The following is an 18,137-nucleotide window of genomic DNA, read 5'->3' on the forward strand; positions in this document are numbered from 1 at the left end:
CTGGTCTGATCTGTCAGGAGAGACGGGACCAGAGACGGTCTGATCTGTCAGGAGAGACGTTCTGATCTGTCAGGAGAGACGGTCTGATCTGTCAGGAGAGACGGTTTTATCTGTCATGAGAGACTGGACCAGAGCCGGTCTGATCTGTCAGGAGAGACTAGTCTGATCTGTCAGGAGAGACTGGTCCAGAGACGGTCTGATCTGTCAGGAGAGACAGTCTGATCTGTCAGGAGAGACGGTGTGATCTGTCAGGAGAGATGGTCCGATTTGTCAGGAGAGATGGTCCGATCTGTCAGGAGAGACTAGTCTGATCTGTCAGGAGAGACTAGTCTGATCTGTCAGGAGAGACTAGTCTGATCTGTCAGGAGAGACTAGTCTGATCTGTCAGGAGAGACTAGTCTGATCTGTCAGGAGAGACTGGTCTGATCTGTCAGGAGAGACTGGTCTGATCTGTCAGGAGAGACGGTCTGATCTGTCAGGAGAGACGGTCTGATCTGTCAGGAGAGACTGGTCCAGAGACGGTCTGATCTGTCAGGAGAGACGGTCCGATCTGTCAGGAGAGACCAGTCTGATCTGTCAGGAGAGACCAGTCTGATCTGTCAGGAGAGACATGAACAGAGACGGTCTGATCTGTCAGGAGAGACTGGTCTGATCTGTCAGGAGAGACTGGTCCAGAGACGGTCTGATCTGTCAGGAGAGACTGGACCAGAGACGGTCTGATCTGTCAGGAGAGACGGGACTAGAGACGGTCTGATCTGTCAGGAGAGACGTTCTGATCTGTCAGGAGAGACGGTCTGATCTGTCAGGAGAGACTAGTCTGATCTGTCAGGAGAGACTAGTCTGATCTGTCAGGAGAGACTAGTCTGATCTGTGAGGAGAGACTGGTCCAGAGACTGGTCTGATCTGTCAGGAGAGACTGGTCTGATCTGTCAGGAGAGACTGGTCCAGAGACGGTCTGATCTGTCAGGAGAGACTGGACCAGAGACGGTCTGATCTGTCAGGAGAGACGGGACTAGAGACGGTCTGATCTGTCAGGAGAGACGTTCTGATCTGTCAGGAGAGACGTTCTGATCTGTCAGGAGAGACTAGTCTGATCTGTCAGGAGAGACTAGTCTGATCTGTGAGGAGAGACTGGTCCAGAGACTGGTCTGATATGTCCGGAGAGACTAGTCTGATATGTCAGGAGATACTAGTCTGATCTGTCAGGAGAGATGGTCCGATCTGTCAGGAGAGACTAGTCCAGAGACGGTCTGATTTGTCAGGAGAGACAGTCTGATCTGTCAGGAGAGATGGTCCGATCTGTCAGGAGAGACTAGTCTGATCTGTCAGGAGAGACTAGTCTGATCTGTCAGGAGAGACTAGTCTGATCTGTCAGGAGAGACTAGTCTGATCTGTCAGGAGAGACTAGTCTGATCTGTCAGGAGAGACTGGTCTGATCTGTCAGGAGAGACTGGTCTGATCTGTCAGGAGAGACTGGTCTGATCTGTCAGGAGACACTGGTCTGATCTGTCAGGAGAGACTGGTCTGATCTGTCAGGAGAGAATGGTCTGATCTGTCAGGAGAGACTGGTCTGATCTGTCAGGAGAGACGGTCTGATCTGTCAGGAGAGACGGTCTGATCTGTCAGGAGAGACTGGTCCAGAGACGGTCTGATTTGTCAGGAGAGACGGTCCGATCTGTCAGGAGAGACCAGTCTGATCTGTCAGGAGAGACCAGTCTGATCTGTCAGGAGAGACCAGTCTGATCTGTCAGGAGAGACCAGTCTGATCTGTCAGGAGAGACTAGTCTGATCTGTCAGGAGAGACTGGTCTGATCTGTCAGGAGAGACTGGTCTGATCTGTAAGGAGAGACTGGTCTGATCTGTCAGGAGAGACGGGACCAGAGACGGTCTGATCTGTCAGGAGAGACTGGTCTGATCTGTCAGGAGAGATGGTCCGATCTGTCAGGAGAGATGGTCCGATCTGTCAGGAGAGATGGTCTGATCTGTAAGGAGAGACTGGTCTGATCTGTCAGGAGAGACGGGACCAGAGACGGTCTGATCTGTCAGGAGAGACGGTCTGATCTGTCAGGAGAGACTGTCTGATCTGTCTGGAGAGACGGTCTGATCTGTCAGGAGAGACATGAACAGAGACGGTCTCATCTGTCAGGAGAGACTGGTCTGATCTGTCAGGAGAGACTGGTCTGATCTGTAAGGAGAGACTGGTCTGATCTGTCAGGAGAGACGGGACCAGAGACGGTCTGATCTGTCAGGAGAGACGTTCTGATCTGTCAGGAGAGACGGTCTGATCTGTCAGGAGAGACGGTTTTATCTGTCATGAGAGACTGGACCAGAGCCGGTCTGATCTGTCAGGAGAGACTAGTCTGATCTGTCAGGAGAGACTGGTCCAGAGACGGTCTGATCTGTCAGGAGAGACAGTCTGATCTGTCAGGAGAGACGGTGTGATCTGTCAGGAGAGATGGTCCGATTTGTCAGGAGAGATGGTCCGATCTGTCAGGAGAGACTAGTCTGATCTGTCAGGAGAGACTAGTCTGATCTGTCAGGAGAGACTAGTCTGATCTGTCAGGAGAGACTAGTCTGATCTGTCAGGAGAGACTAGTCTGATCTGTCAGGAGAGACTGGTCTGATCTGTCAGGAGAGACTGGTCTGATCTGTCAGGAGAGACGGTCTGATCTGTCAGGAGAGACGGTCTGATCTGTCAGGAGAGACTGGTCCAGAGACGGTCTGATCTGTCAGGAGAGACGGTCCGATCTGTCAGGAGAGACCAGTCTGATCTGTCAGGAGAGACCAGTCTGATCTGTCAGGAGAGACATGAACAGAGACGGTCTGATCTGTCAGGAGAGACTGGTCTGATCTGTCAGGAGAGACTGGTCCAGAGACGGTCTGATCTGTCAGGAGAGACTGGACCAGAGACGGTCTGATCTGTCAGGAGAGACGGGACTAGAGACGGTCTGATCTGTCAGGAGAGACGTTCTGATCTGTCAGGAGAGACGGTCTGATCTGTCAGGAGAGACTAGTCTGATCTGTCAGGAGAGACTAGTCTGATCTGTCAGGAGAGACTAGTCTGATCTGTGAGGAGAGACTGGTCCAGAGACTGGTCTGATCTGTCAGGAGAGACTGGTCTGATCTGTCAGGAGAGACTGGTCCAGAGACGGTCTGATCTGTCAGGAGAGACTGGACCAGAGACGGTCTGATCTGTCAGGAGAGACGGGACTAGAGACGGTCTGATCTGTCAGGAGAGACGTTCTGATCTGTCAGGAGAGACGTTCTGATCTGTCAGGAGAGACTAGTCTGATCTGTCAGGAGAGACTAGTCTGATCTGTGAGGAGAGACTGGTCCAGAGACTGGTCTGATATGTCCGGAGAGACTAGTCTGATATGTCAGGAGATACTAGTCTGATCTGTCAGGAGAGATGGTCCGATCTGTCAGGAGAGACTAGTCCAGAGACGGTCTGATTTGTCAGGAGAGACAGTCTGATCTGTCAGGAGAGATGGTCCGATCTGTCAGGAGAGACTAGTCTGATCTGTCAGGAGAGACTAGTCTGATCTGTCAGGAGAGACTAGTCTGATCTGTCAGGAGAGACTAGTCTGATCTGTCAGGAGAGACTAGTCTGATCTGTCAGGGGAGACTGGTCTGATCTGTCAGGAGAGACTGGTCTGATCTGTCAGGAGAGACTGGTCTGATCTGTCAGGAGACACTGGTCTGATCTGTCAGGAGAGACTGGTCTGATCTGTCAGGAGAGAATGGTCTGATCTGTCAGGAGAGACTGGTCTGATCTGTCCGGAGAGACGCTCTGATCTGTCAGGAGAGACGGTCTGATCTGTCAGGAGAGACTGGTCCAGAGACGGTCTGATTTGTCAGGAGAGACGGTCCGATCTGTCAGGAGAGACCAGTCTGATCTGTCAGGAGAGACCAGTCTGATCTGTCAGGAGAGACCAGTCTGATCTGTCAGGAGAGACCAGTCTGATCTGTCAGGAGAGACTAGTCTGATCTGTCAGGAGAGACTGGTCTGATCTGTCAGGAGAGACTGGTCTGATCTGTAAGGAGAGACTGGTCTGATCTGTCAGGAGAGACGGGACCAGAGACGGTCTGATCTGTCAGGAGAGACTGGTCTGATCTGTCAGGAGAGATGGTCCGATCTGTCAGGAGAGATGGTCAGATCTGTCAGGAGAGATGGTCCGATCTGTCAGGAGAGACTGGTCCGATCTGTCAGGAGAGACTAGTCCGATCTGTCAGGAGAGACTAGTCCGATCTGTCAGGAGAGACTAGTCCGATCTGTCAGGAGAGACTAGTCTGATCTGTCAGGAGAGACTAGTCTGATCTGTCAGGAGAGACTAGTCTAATCTGTCAGGAGAGACGGTCTGATCTGTCAGGAGAGACGGTCTGATCTGTCAGGAGAGACTGGTCCAGAGACGGTCTGATCTGTCAGGAGAGACGGTCTGATCTGTCAGGAGAGACGGTCTGATCTGTCAGGAGAGACGGTCTGATCTGTCAGGAGAGACGGTCTGATCTGTCAGGAGAGACAGTCTGATCTGTCAGGAGAGACAGTCTGATCTGTCAGGAGAGACGATCCGATCTGTCAGGAGAGACGATCCGATCTGTCAGGAGAGACGGTCCGATCTGTCAGGAGAGACAGTCCGATCTGTCAGGAGAGACTAGTCTGATCTGTCAGGAGAGACTAGTCTGATCTGTCAGGAGAGACTAGTCTGATCTGTCAGGAGAGACTGGTCTGATCTGTCAGGAGAGACTGGTCTGATCTGTCAGGAGACACTGGTCTGATCTGTCAGGAGAGACTGGTCTGATCTGTCAGGAGAGAATGGTCTGATCTGTCAGGAGAGACTGGTCTGATCTGTCAGGAGAGACGGTCTGATCTGTCAGGAGAGACGGTCTGATCTGTCAGGAGAGACTGGTCCAGAGACGGTCTGATTTGTCAGGAGAGACGGTCCGATCTGTCAGGAGAGACCAGTCTGATCTGTCAGGAGAGACCAGTCTGATCTGTCAGGAGAGACCAGTCTGATCTGTCAGGAGAGACCAGTCTGATCTGTCAGGAGAGACTAGTCTGATCTGTCAGGAGAGACTGGTCTGATCTGTCAGGAGAGACTGGTCTGATCTGTAAGGAGAGACTGGTCTGATCTGTCAGGAGAGACGGGACCAGAGACGGTCTGATCTGTCAGGAGAGACTGGTCTGATCTGTCAGGAGAGATGGTCCGATCTGTCAGGAGAGATGGTCCGATCTGTCAGGAGAGATGGTCTGATCTGTAAGGAGAGACTGGTCTGATCTGTCAGGAGAGACGGGACCAGAGACGGTCTGATCTGTCAGGAGAGACGGTCTGATCTGTCAGGAGAGACTGTCTGATCTGTCTGGAGAGACGGTCTGATCTGTCAGGAGAGACATGAACAGAGACGGTCTCATCTGTCAGGAGAGACTGGTCTGATCTGTCAGGAGAGACTGGTCTGATCTGTAAGGAGAGACTGGTCTGATCTGTCAGGAGAGACGGGACCAGAGACGGTCTGATCTGTCAGGAGAGACGTTCTGATCTGTCAGGAGAGACGGTCTGATCTGTCAGGAGAGACGGTTTTATCTGTCAGGAGAGACTGGACCAGAGCCGGTCTGATCTGTCAGGAGAGACTAGTCTGATCTGTCAGGAGAGACTGGTCCAGAGACGGTCTGATCTGTCAGGAGAGACAGTCTGATCTGTCAGGAGAGACGGTGTGATCTGTCAGGAGAGATGGTCCGATTTGTCAGGAGAGATGGTCCGATCTGTCAGGAGAGACTAGTCTGATCTGTCAGGAGAGACTAGTCTGATCTGTCAGGAGAGACTAGTCTGATCTGTCAGGAGAGACTAGTCTGATCTGTCAGGAGAGACTAGTCTGATCTGTCAGGAGAGACTGGTCTGATCTGTCAGGAGAGACTGGTCTGATCTGTCAGGAGAGACGGTCTGATCTGTCAGGAGAGACGGTCTGATCTGTCAGGAGAGACTGGTCCAGAGACGGTCTGATCTGTCAGGAGAGACGGTCCGATCTGTCAGGAGAGACCAGTCTGATCTGTCAGGAGAGACCAGTCTGATCTGTCAGGAGAGACATGAACAGAGACGGTCTGATCTGTCAGGAGAGACTGGTCTGATCTGTCAGGAGAGACTGGTCCAGAGACGGTCTGATCTGTCAGGAGAGACTGGACCAGAGACGGTCTGATCTGTCAGGAGAGACGGGACTAGAGACGGTCTGATCTGTCAGGAGAGACGTTCTGATCTGTCAGGAGAGACGGTCTGATCTGTCAGGAGAGACTAGTCTGATCTGTCAGGAGAGACTAGTCTGATCTGTCAGGAGAGACTAGTCTGATCTGTGAGGAGAGACTGGTCCAGAGACTGGTCTGATCTGTCAGGAGAGACTGGTCTGATCTGTCAGGAGAGACTGGTCCAGAGACGGTCTGATCTGTCAGGAGAGACTGGACCAGAGACGGTCTGATCTGTCAGGAGAGACGGGACTAGAGACGGTCTGATCTGTCAGGAGAGACGTTCTGATCTGTCAGGAGAGACGTTCTGATCTGTCAGGAGAGACTAGTCTGATCTGTCAGGAGAGACTAGTCTGATCTGTGAGGAGAGACTGGTCCAGAGACTGGTCTGATATGTCCGGAGAGACTAGTCTGATATGTCAGGAGATACTAGTCTGATCTGTCAGGAGAGATGGTCCGATCTGTCAGGAGAGACTAGTCCAGAGACGGTCTGATTTGTCAGGAGAGACAGTCTGATCTGTCAGGAGAGATGGTCCGATCTGTCAGGAGAGACTAGTCTGATCTGTCAGGAGAGACTAGTCTGATCTGTCAGGAGAGACTAGTCTGATCTGTCAGGAGAGACTAGTCTGATCTGTCAGGAGAGACTAGTCTGATCTGTCAGGGGAGACTGGTCTGATCTGTCAGGAGAGACTGGTCTGATCTGTCAGGAGAGACTGGTCTGATCTGTCAGGAGACACTGGTCTGATCTGTCAGGAGAGACTGGTCTGATCTGTCAGGAGAGAATGGTCTGATCTGTCAGGAGAGACTGGTCTGATCTGTCAGGAGAGACGGTCTGATCTGTCAGGAGAGACGGTCTGATCTGTCAGGAGAGACTGGTCCAGAGACGGTCTGATTTGTCAGGAGAGACGGTCCGATCTGTCAGGAGAGACCAGTCTGATCTGTCAGGAGAGACCAGTCTGATCTGTCAGGAGAGACCAGTCTGATCTGTCAGGAGAGACCAGTCTGATCTGTCAGGAGAGACTAGTCTGATCTGTCAGGAGAGACTGGTCTGATCTGTCAGGAGAGACTGGTCTGATCTGTAAGGAGAGACTGGTCTGATCTGTCAGGAGAGACGGGACCAGAGACGGTCTGATCTGTCAGGAGAGACTGGTCTGATCTGTCAGGAGAGATGGTCCGATCTGTCAGGAGAGATGGTCAGATCTGTCAGGAGAGATGGTCCGATCTGTCAGGAGAGACTGGTCCGATCTGTCAGGAGAGACTAGTCCGATCTGTCAGGAGAGACTAGTCCGATCTGTCAGGAGAGACTAGTCCGATCTGTCAGGAGAGACTAGTCTGATCTGTCAGGAGAGACTAGTCTGATCTGTCAGGAGAGACTAGTCTAATCTGTCAGGAGAGACGGTCTGATCTGTCAGGAGAGACGGTCTGATCTGTCAGGAGAGACTGGTCCAGAGACGGTCTGATCTGTCAGGAGAGACGGTCTGATCTGTCAGGAGAGACGGTCTGATCTGTCAGGAGAGACGGTCTGATCTGTCAGGAGAGACGGTCTGATCTGTCAGGAGAGACAGTCTGATCTGTCAGGAGAGACAGTCTGATCTGTCAGGAGAGACGATCCGATCTGTCAGGAGAGACGATCCGATCTGTCAGGAGAGACGGTCCGATCTGTCAGGAGAGACAGTCCGATCTGTCAGGAGAGACTAGTCTGATCTGTCAGGAGAGACTAGTCTGATCTGTCAGGAGAGACTAGTCTGATCTGTCAGGAGAGACTAGTCTAATCTGTCAGGAGAGACGGTCTGATCTGTCAGGAGAGACGGTCTGATCTGTCAGGAGAGACGGTCTGATCTGTCAGGAGAGACTGGTCCAGAGACGGTCTGATCTGTCAGGAGAGACGGTCTGATCTGTCAGGAGAGATGGTCTGATCTGTCAGGAGAGACAGTCTGATCTGTCAGGAGAGACAGTCTGATCTGTCAGGAGAGACGATCCGATCTGTCAGGAGAGACGATCCGATCTGTCAGGAGAGACGGTCCGATCTGTCAGGAGAGACAGTCCGAACTGTCAGGAGAGACGGTCCGATCTGTCAGGAGAGACTAGTCTGATCTGTCAGGAGAGACTAGTCTGATCTGTCAGGAGAGACTAGTTTGATCTGTCAGGAGAGACTGGTCTGATCTGTCAGGAGAGGCTGGTCCAGAGACGGTCTGATCTGTCAGGAGAGACTGGACCAGAGACGGTCTGATCTGTCAGGAGAGACGGGACCAGAGACGGTCTGATCTGTCAGGAGAGACGTTCTGATCTGTCAGGAGAGACGGTCTGATCTGTCAGGAGAGACGGTCTGATCTGTCAGGAGAGACGGTCTTATCTGCCAGGAGAGACTGGACCAGAGCCGGTCTGATCTGTCAGGAGACACTAGTCTGATCTGTCAGGAGAGACTAGTCTGATCTGTCAGGAGAGACTGGTCCAGAGACGGTCTGATGTCAGGAGAGACTGGTCCAGAGACTGGTCTGATCTGTCAGGAGAGACTAGTCTGATCTGTCAGGAGAGACTAGTCTGATCTGTCAGGAGAGACTAGTCTGATCTGTCAGGAGAGACTGCTCTGATCTGTCAGGAGAGACTGGTCTGATCTGTAAGGAGAGACTGGTCTGATCTGTCAGGAGAGACGGGACCAGAGACGGTCTGATCTGTCAGGAGAGACGGTCTGATCTGTCTGGAGAGACAGTCTGATCTGTCAGGAGAGACATGAACAGAGACGGTCTGATCTGTCAGGAGAGACTGGTCTGATCTGTCAGGAGAGACTGGTCCAGAGACGGTCTGATCTGTCAGGAGAGACTGGACCAGAGACGGTCTGATCTGTCAGGAGAGACGGGACTAGAGACGGTCTGATCTGTCAGGAGAGCCGTTCTGATCTGTCAGGAGAGACGGTCTGATCTGTCAGGAGAGACTAGTCTGATCTGTCAGGAGAGACTAGTCTGATCTGTCAGGAGAGACTAGTATGATCTGTGAGGAGAGACTGGTCCAGAGACTGGTCTGATCTGTCAGGAGAGACTAGTCTGATATGTCAGGAGATACTAGTCTGATCTGTCAGGAGAGACTAATCTGATCTGTCAGGAGAGACTAGTCTGATATGTCAGGAGATACTAGTCTGATCTGTCAGGAGAGACTAATCTGATCTGTCAGGAGAGACTGGTCTGATCTGTCAGGAGAGACTGGTCTGATCTGTCAGGATAGACTGGTCTGATCGGTCAGGAGAGACTGGACCAGAGCCGGTCTGATCTGTCAGGAGAGACTAGTCTGATCTGTCAGGAGAGACTGGTCCAGAGACGGTCTGATCTGTCAGGAGAGACAGTCTGATCTGTCAGGATAGACTGGTCTGATCTGTCAGGATAGACTGGTCTGATCTGTCAGGAGAGACTGGTCTGATCTGTCAGGAGAGACTGGTCTGATCTGTAAGGAGAGACTGGTCTGATCTGTCAGGAGAGACGGGAACCGAGACGGTCTGATCTGTCAGGAGAGACGGTCTGATCTGTCTGGAGAGACGGTCTGATCTGTCAGGAGAGACATGAACAGAGACGGTCTGATCTGTCAGGAGAGACTGGTCTGATCTGTCAGGAGAGACTGGTCTGATCTGTAAGGAGACACTAGTCTGATCTGTCAGGAGAGACTAGTCTGATCTGTCAGGAGAGACTGGTCCAGAGACTGGTCTGATCTGTCAGGAGAGACTAGTCTGATATGTCAGGAGATACTTGTCCAGAGACGGTCTGATCTGTCAGGAAAAACTAGTCTGATCTGTCAGGAGAGACTAGTCTGATCGGTCAGGAGAGAGTAGTCTGATCGGTCAGGAGAGACTAGTCTGATCTGTCAGGAGAGATTGGTCCAGAGACGGTCTGATCTGTCAGGAGAGACGGTCCGATCTGTCAGGAGAGACTAGTCTGATCTGTCAGGAGAGACTAGTCTGATCTGTCAGGAGAGACTAATCTGATCTGTCAGGAGAGACTGGTCTGATCTTTCAGGAGAGACTGGTCTGATCTGTCAGTAGAGACGGTCTGATCTGTCAGGAGAGACGGTCTTATCTGTCAGGAGAGACTGGACCAGAGCCGGTCTGATCTGTCAGGAGAGACTGGTCCAGAGACGGTCTGATCTGTCAGGAGAGACAGTCTGATCTGTCAGGAGAGACGGTCTGATCTGTCAGGAGAGATGGTCCGATTTGTCAGGAGAGATGGTCCGATCTGTCAGGAGAGACTAGTCTGATCTGTCAGGAGAGACTAGTCTGATCTGTCAGGAGACACTAGTCTGATCTGTCAGGAGAGACTAGTCTGATCTGTCAGGATAGACTGGTCTGATCTGTCAGGAGAGACTGGTCTGATCTGTCAGGAGAGACTGGTCTGATCTGTAAGGAGAGACTGGTCTGATCTGTCAGGAGAGACGGGACCAGAGACGGTCTGATCTGTCAGGAGAGACGGTCTGATCTGTCAGGAGAGACTAGTCTGATCTGTCAGGAGAGACTAGTCTGATCTGTCAGGAGAGACTACTCTGATCTGTCAGGATAGACTGGTCTGATCTGTCAGGAGAGACTGGTCTGATCTGTCAGAAGAGACTGGTCTGATCTGTAAGGAGAGACTGGTCAGATCTGTCAGGAGAGACTGGACTAGAGACGGTCTGATCTGTCAGGAGAGACGGTCTGATCTGTCAGGAGAGATGGTCCGATTTGTCAGGAGAGATGGTCCGATCTGTCAGGAGAGACTATTCTGATCTGTCAGGAGAGACTAGTCTGATCTGTCAGGAGAGACTAGTCTGATCTGTCAGGAGAGACTGGTCTGATCTGTCAGGAGAGACTGGTCTGATCTGTCAGGAGAGACTGGTCTGATCTGTCAGGAGAGACTGGTCTGATCTGTCAGGAGAGACTGGTCTGATCTGTAAGGAGAGACTGGTCTGATCTGTCAGGAGAGACTGGTCCAGAGACGGTCTGATCTGTCAGGAGAGACAGTCTGATCTGTCAGGAGAGACGGTCTGATCTGTCAGGAGAGATGGTCCGATTTGTCAGGAGAGATGGTCCGATCTGTCAGGAGAGACTAGTCTGATCTGTCAGCAGAGACTAGTCTGATCTGTCAGGAGAGACTAGTCTGATCTGTCAGGAGAGACTAGTCTGATCTGTCAGGATAGACTGGTCTGATCTGTCAGGAGAGACTGGTCTGATCTGTCAGGAGAGACTGGTCTGATCTGTAAGGAGAGACTGGTCTGATCTGTCAGGAGAGACGGGACCAGAGACGGTCTGATCTGTCAGGATAGACTGGTCTGATCTGTCAGGAGAGACTGGTCTGATCTGTCAGGAGAGACTGGTCTGATCTGTATGGAGAGACTGGTCTGATCTGTCAGGAGAGACGGGACCAGAGACGGTCTGATCTGTCATGAGAGACGATCTGATCTGTCAGGAGAGACGGTCTGATCTGTCTGGAGAGACGGTCTGATCTGTCAGGAGAGACATGAACAGAGACGGTCTGATCTGTCAGGAGAGACTGGTCTGATCTGTCAGGAGAGACCGGTCTGATCTGTAAGGAGAGACTGGTCAGATATGTCAGGAGAGACTGGACTAGAGACGGTCTGATCTGTCAGGAGAGACGGTCTGATCTGTCAGGAGAGATGGTCCGATTTGTCAGGAGAGATGGTCCGATCTGTCAGGAGAGACTAGTCTGATCTGTCAGGAGAGACTAGTCTGATCTGTCAGGAGAGACTAGTCTGATCTGTCAGGAGAGACTAGTCTGATCTGTCAGGATAGACTGGTCTGATCTGTCAGGAGAGACTGGTCTGATCTGTCAGGAGAGACTGGTCTGATCTGTAAGGAGAGACTGGTCTGATCTGTCAGGAGAGACGGGACCAGAGACGGTCTGATCTGTCAGGAGAGACGGTCTGATCTGTCAGGAGAGACTAGTCTGATCTGTCAGGAGAGACTAGTATGATCTGTCAGGATAGACTGGTCTGATCTGTCAGGAGAGACTGGTCTGATCTGTCAGGAGAGACTGGTCTGATCTGTAAGGAGAGACTGGTCTGTTCTGTCAGGAGAGACGGGACCAGAGACGGTCTGATCTGTCAGGAGAGACTGGACCAGAGCCGGTCTGATCTGTCAGGAGAGACTGGTCCAGAGACGGTCTGATCTGTCAGGAGAGACAGTCTGATCTGTCAGGAGAGACGGTCTGATCTGTCAGGAGAGATGGTCCGATTTGTCAGGAGAGATGGTCCGATCTGTCAGGAGAGACTAGTCTGATCTGTCAGGAGAGACTAGTCTGATCTGTCAGGAGACACTAGTCTGATCTGTCAGGAGAGACTAGTCTGATCTGTCAGGATAGACTGGTCTGATCTGTCAGGAGAGACTGGTCTGATCTGTCAGGAGAGACTGGTCTGATCTGTAAGGAGAGACTGGTCTGATCTGTCAGGAGAGACGGGACCAGAGACGGTCTGATCTGTCAGGAGAGACGGTCTGATCTGTCAGGAGAGACTAGTCTGATCTGTCAGGAGAGACTAGTCTGATCTGTCAGGAGAGACTACTCTGATCTGTCAGGATAGACTGGTCTGATCTGTCAGGAGAGACTGGTCTGATCTGTCAGGAGAGACTGGACCAGAGACGGTCTGATCTGTCAGGAGAGACGGGACTAGAGACGGTCTGATCTGTCAGGAGAGACGTTCTGATCTGTCAGGAGAGACGTTCTGATCTGTCAGGAGAGACTAGTCTGATCTGTCAGGAGAGACTAGTCTGATCTGTGAGGAGAGACTGGTCCAGAGACTGGTCTGATATGTCAGGAGATACTAGTCTGATCTGTCAGGAGAGATGGTCCGATCTGTCAGGAGAGACTAGTCCAGAGACGGTCTGATTTGTCAGGAGAGACAGTCTGATCTGTCAGGAGAGATGGTCCGATCTGTCAGGAGAGACTAGTCTGATCTGTCAGGAGAGACTAGTCTGATCTGTCAGGAGAGACTAGTCTGATCTGTCAGGAGAGACTAGTCTGATCTGTCAGGAGAGACTAGTCTGATCTGTCAGGGGAGACTGGTCTGATCTGTCAGGAGAGACTGGTCTGATCTGTCAGGAGAGACTGGTCTGATCTGTCAGGAGACACTGGTCTGATCTGTCAGGAGAGACTGGTCTGATCTGTCAGGAGAGAATGGTCTGATCTGTCAGGAGAGACTGGTCTGATCTGTCAGGAGAGACGGTCTGATCTGTCAGGAGAGACGGTCTGATCTGTCAGGAGAGACTGGTCCAGAGACGGTCTGATTTGTCAGGAGAGACGGTCCGATCTGTCAGGAGAGACCAGTCTGATCTGTCAGGAGAGACCAGTCTGATCTGTCAGGAGAGACCAGTCTGATCTGTCAGGAGAGACCAGTCTGATCTGTCAGGAGAGACTAGTCTGATCTGTCAGGAGAGACTGGTCTGATCTGTCAGGAGAGACTGGTCTGATCTGTAAGGAGAGACTGGTCTGATCTGTCAGGAGAGACGGGACCAGAGACGGTCTGATCTGTCAGGAGAGACTGGTCTGATCTGTCAGGAGAGATGGTCCGATCTGTCAGGAGAGATGGTCCGATCTGTCAGGAGAGATGGTCCGATCTGTCAGGAGAGACTGGTCCGATCTGTCAGGAGAGACTAGTCCGATCTGTCAGGAGAGACTAGTCCGATCTGTCAGGAGAGACTAGTCCGATCTGTCAGGAGAGACTAGTCCGATCTGTCAGGAGAGACTAGTCTGATCTGTCAGGAGAGACTAGTCTAATCTGTCAGGAGAGACGGTCTGATCTGTCAGGAGAGACGGTCTGATCTGTCAGGAGAGACTGGTCCAGAGACGGTCTGATCTGTCAGGAGAGACGGTCTGATCTGTCAGGAGAGACGGTCTGATCTGTCAGGAGAGACGGTCTGATCTGTCAGGAGAGACGGTCTGATCTGTCAGGAGAGACAGTCTGATCTGTCAGGAGAGACAGTCTGATCTGTCAGGAGAGACGATCCGATCTGTCAGGAGAGACGATCCGATCTGTCAGGAGAGACGGTCCGATCTGTCAGGAGAGACAGTCCGATCTGTCAGGAGAGACTAGTCTGATCTGTCAGGAGAGACTAGTCTGATCTGTCAGGAGAGACTAGTCTGATCTGTCAGGAGAGACTAGTCTAATCTGTCAGGAGAGACGGTCTGATCTGTCAGGAGAGACGGTCTGATCTGTCAGGAGAGACGGTCTGATCTGTCAGGAGAGACTGGTCCAGAGACGGTCTGATCTGTCAGGAGAGACGGTCTGATCTGTCAGGAGAGATGGTCTGATCTGTCAGGAGAGACAGTCTGATCTGTCAGGAGAGACAGTCTGATCTGTCAGGAGAGACGATCCGATCTGTCAGGAGAGACGATCCGATCTGTCAGGAGAGACGGTCCGATCTGTCAGGAGAGACAGTCCGAACTGTCAGGAGAGACGGTCCGATCTGTCAGGAGAGACTAGTCTGATCTGTCAGGAGAGACTAGTCTGATCTGTCAGGAGAGACTAGTTTGATCTGTCAGGAGAGACTGGTCTGATCTGTCAGGAGAGGCTGGTCCAGAGACGGTCTGATCTGTCAGGAGAGACTGGACCAGAGACGGTCTGATCTGTCAGGAGAGACGGGACCAGAGACGGTCTGATCTGTCAGGAGAGACGTTCTGATCTGTCAGGAGAGACGGTCTGATCTGTCAGGAGAGACGGTCTGATCTGTCAGGAGAGACGGTCTTATCTGCCAGGAGAGACTGGACCAGAGCCGGTCTGATCTGTCAGGAGACACTAGTCTGATCTGTCAGGAGAGACTAGTCTGATCTGTCAGGAGAGACTGGTCCAGAGACGGTCTGATGTCAGGAGAGACTGGTCCAGAGACTGGTCTGATCTGTCAGGAGAGACTAGTCTGATCTGTCAGGAGAGACTAGTCTGATCTGTCAGGAGAGACTAGTCTGATCTGTCAGGAGAGACTGCTCTGATCTGTCAGGAGAGACTGGTCTGATCTGTAAGGAGAGACTGGTCTGATCTGTCAGGAGAGACGGGACCAGAGACGGTCTGATCTGTCAGGAGAGACGGTCTGATCTGTCTGGAGAGACAGTCTGATCTGTCAGGAGAGACATGAACAGAGACGGTCTGATCTGTCAGGAGAGACTGGTCTGATCTGTCAGGAGAGACTGGTCCAGAGACGGTCTGATCTGTCAGGAGAGACTGGACCAGAGACGGTCTGATCTGTCAGGAGAGACGGGACTAGAGACGGTCTGATCTGTCAGGAGAGCCGTTCTGATCTGTCAGGAGAGACGGTCTGATCTGTCAGGAGAGACTAGTCTGATCTGTCAGGAGAGACTAGTCTGATCTGTCAGGAGAGACTAGTATGATCTGTGAGGAGAGACTGGTCCAGAGACTGGTCTGATCTGTCAGGAGAGACTAGTCTGATATGTCAGGAGATACTAGTCTGATCTGTCAGGAGAGACTAATCTGATCTGTCAGGAGAGACTGGTCTGATCTGTCAGGAGAGACTGGTCTGATCTGTAAGGAGTGACGGACTGATCTGTCAGGAGATACTAGTCTGATCTGTCAGGAGAGACTAATCTGATCTGTCAGGAGAGACTGGTCTGATCTGTCAGGAGAGACTGGTCTGATCTGTCAGGATAGACTGGTCTGATCTGTCAGGAGAGACTGGACCAGAGCCGGTCTGATCTGTCAGGAGAGACTAGTCTGATCTGTCAGGAGAGACTGGTCCAGAGACGGTCTGATCTGTCAGGAGAGACAGTCTGATCTGTCAGGATAGACTGGTCTGATCTGTCAGGATAGACTGGTCTGATCTGTCAGGAGAGACTGGTCTGATCTGTCAGGAGAGACTGGTCTGATCTGTCAGGAGAGACTGGTCTGATCTGTCAGGAGAGACGGGAACCGAGACGGTCTGATCTGTCAGGAGAGACGGTCTGATCTGTCTGGAGAGACGGTCTGATCTGTCAGGAGAGACATGAACAGAGACGGTCTGATCTGTCAGGAGAGACTGGTCTGATCTGTCAGGAGAGACTGGTCTGATCTGTAAGGAGACACTAGTCTGATCTGTCAGGAGAGACTAGTCTGATCTGTCAGGAGAGACTGGTCCAGAGACTGGTCTGATCTGTCAGGAGAGACTAGTCTGATATGTCAGGAGATACTTGTCCAGAGACGGTCTGATCTGTCAGGAAAAACTAGTCTGATCTGTCAGGAGAGACTAGTCTGATCGGTCAGGAGAGAGTAGTCTGATCGGTCAGGAGAGACTAGTCTGATCTGTCAGGAGAGATTGGTCCAGAGACGGTCTGATCTGTCAGGAGAGACGGTCCGATCTGTCAGGAGAGACTAGTCTGATCTGTCAGGAGAGACTAGTCTGATCTGTCAGGAGAGACTAATCTGATCTGTCAGGAGAGACTGGTCTGATCTTTCAGGAGAGACTGGTCTGATCTGTCAGTAGAGACGGTCTGATCTGTCAGGAGAGACGGTCTTATCTGTCAGGAGAGACTGGACCAGAGCCGGTCTGATCTGTCAGGAGAGACTGGTCCAGAGACGGTCTGATCTGTCAGGAGAGACAGTCTGATCTGTCAGGAGAGACGGTCTGATCTGTCAGGAGAGATGGTCCGATTTGTCAGGAGAGATGGTCCGATCTGTCAGGAGAGACTAGTCTGATCTGTCAGGAGAGACTAGTCTGATCTGTCAGGAGACACTAGTCTGATCTGTCAGGAGAGACTAGTCTGATCTGTCAGGATAGACTGGTCTGATCTGTCAGGAGAGACTGGTCTGATCTGTCAGGAGAGACTGGTCTGATCTGTAAGGAGAGACTGGTCTGATCTGTCAGGAGAGACGGGACCAGAGACGGTCTGATCTGTCAGGAGAGACGGTCTGATCTGTCAGGAGAGACTAGTCTGATCTGTCAGGAGAGACTAGTCTGATCTGTCAGGAGAGACTACTCTGATCTGTCAGGATAGACTGGTCTGATCTGTCAGGAGAGACTGGTCTGATCTGTCAGAAGAGACTGGTCTGATCTGTAAGGAGAGACTGGTCAGATCTGTCAGGAGAGACTGGACTAGAGACGGTCTGATCTGTCAGGAGAGACGGTCTGATCTGTCAGGAGAGATGGTCCGATTTGTCAGGAGAGATGGTCCGATCTGTCAGGAGAGACTATTCTGATCTGTCAGGAGAGACTAGTCTGATCTGTCAGGAGAGACTAGTCTGATCTGTCAGGAGAGACTGGTCTGATCTGTCAGGAGAGACTGGTCTGATCTGTCAGGAGAGACTGGTCTGATCTGTCAGGAGAGACTGGTCTGATCTGTCAGGAGAGACTGGTCTGATCTGTAAGGAGAGACTGGTCTGATCTGTCAGGAGAGACTGGTCCAGAGACGGTCTGATCTGTCAGGAGAGACAGTCTGATCTGTCAGGAGAGACGGTCTGATCTGTCAGGAGAGATGGTCCGATTTGTCAGGAGAGATGGTCCGATCTGTCAGGAGAGACTAGTCTGATCTGTCAGCAGAGACTAGTCTGATCTGTCAGGAGAGACTAGTCTGATCTGTCAGGAGAGACTAGTCTGATCTGTCAGGATAGACTGGTCTGATCTGTCAGGAGAGACTGGTCTGATCTGTCAGGAGAGACTGGTCTGATCTGTAAGGAGAGACTGGTCTGATCTGTCAGGAGAGACGGGACCAGAGACGGTCTGATCTGTCAGGATAGACTGGTCTGATCTGTCAGGAGAGACTGGTCTGATCTGTCAGGAGAGACTGGTCTGATCTGTATGGAGAGACTGGTCTGATCTGTCAGGAGAGACGGGACCAGAGACGGTCTGATCTGTCATGAGAGACGATCTGATCTGTCAGGAGAGACGGTCTGATCTGTCTGGAGAGACGGTCTGATCTGTCAGGAGAGACATGAACAGAGACGGTCTGATCTGTCAGGAGAG

The sequence above is a fragment of the Salmo salar genome, chromosome 01 (assembly GCF_965601325.2).
Source record: "Salmo salar chromosome 01, fSalSal1, whole genome shotgun sequence".
Lineage (NCBI taxonomy): Eukaryota > Metazoa > Chordata > Actinopteri > Salmoniformes > Salmonidae > Salmo > Salmo salar.